Genomic DNA, 1,756 nt, shown 5'->3' on the forward strand with positions numbered 1-1,756 from the left:
ATATTATATTTAAAATTTTATTTTATATTATAAGAATCTTACACAAAAATGCATTTTCATTTATTGTTAGTGCTCTCTTTGATGCTGGCAATAATAAAATTATGGTTAAAAATTAATAAAATATCAATGAATTCTTTACGCATTAAAGAAGTTATCAAATTGCTATTTTTCTTTTTGCAAATCTTCTAATGTTTTCCTTCTTAGTGAAAGAGCCTAGCAGCGGAAACGACACAAATGTCCAACACAAAAACAATATGGAAGCACTCACAACATAATATGGCAGCAACTATAACAAGCAAATATAGCAAGTAAAGCAATAATAAGAACACACCGAGATTTTAACGTGGAAAACCCCCTCAAGGTGAGAGGTAAAAACCACGAGTCGTCCAGACCAATGAAATAGCTCCACTATAATCAAATGAGGTACAAGAGAGTCTCAAACAAAGCACAAAAATGTGCATATAACCAGCCAAAACATCAAAGCACCAAAGCTCACAAATGAAAAGCAAGAAGATGAAATATACCCAAAAAACAGAGCTGCTGTCGAAGCCAATTTCTCCCTCTGTAGACCTCCAATTAAAATCTTCACCGTCCAGAATGAAGAACAAAATGTGAAGAATCTACAGTTCAAATTTCACATCGATCCAACGGTGAAAGAATGAGAAACTGCCGTTCCAAAATTGCTGCTCTGTGTAAAACGGGAAACCTAATTTCTCTCTTGCGAAGCCAATTTCTCTCACTGAAAATCTCCAATCAACATCTTCACCGACCAGAATGAAGAACAAGATGATAAGAACATGCAGTTTAAATTTCAAGCCGATCCAACGGTGAACAACTGAGAAACTGATATTTGAAATTTACTGCTTTGGGCAAAAACGGAAATTTTGTTTTTCCCCTTCTCTCTCACTTGGTGGCTACTCTCACTCACTCTCAATGACCCCAAAAATCTGAACTAGGGTTGTGGCACAATGGGTGCAAGAGACACCCTCAAAATGTTGGGCTTGGGCCTCACAAAGGAGAGAAAAACCCAACAAATCTCCCCCTTCTCGACTGGGTGGAGGCTCTCGCCATTCCGGCGATCAAACAACATGTTTCAAACTTTTCTCTTGACAATGCTTTTGTCATCATATCAGCACCATTGTCATCAGTGTGAACTTTCTCAAGTTCCAACAACTTTGAATCTAACACATCCCGTATCCAGTGATACCTAACATCAATGTGTTTAGATCTTGGATGAAAAGTAGAATTCTTGGCAAGATGAATAGCACTTTGGCTATCACACAACAACACATAACGGTCTTGCTTGAAACTACCGTCCAGAATGAAGAACAAAATGTGAAGAATCTACAGTTCAAATTTCACATCGATCCAACGGTGAAAGAATGAGAAACTGCCGTTCCAAAATTGCTGCTCTGTGTAAAACGTACTCCTTAAAACCAGACCGATTAAACCATCGGCTCTAGTTTTCATTAAATATATAATAAACGCTTTGTATTGTTTGCAAAGTTCTTTTATTTCAGAATCTATTACGGTAGCTATTACTCTGTGACAGTTTCATCTTAAAATTTTTATGGTTGTGGTGGAGGCAGGTATGAATAGATCCGTCGCGCACCTCATCAGTCATGTTGATGTCTTTTGATAAACAATGACTACTCAAACATTAACATGACAATAAATTGAATCAAATAGCATATATTTAAATAAATTAAATTAAATAATTCATATAATAAACAAATTATAATTTTTTGGCTCAATA

Source organism: Arachis ipaensis, chromosome B09 (assembly GCF_000816755.2).
Source record: "Arachis ipaensis cultivar K30076 chromosome B09, Araip1.1, whole genome shotgun sequence".
NCBI lineage: Eukaryota > Viridiplantae > Streptophyta > Magnoliopsida > Fabales > Fabaceae > Arachis > Arachis ipaensis.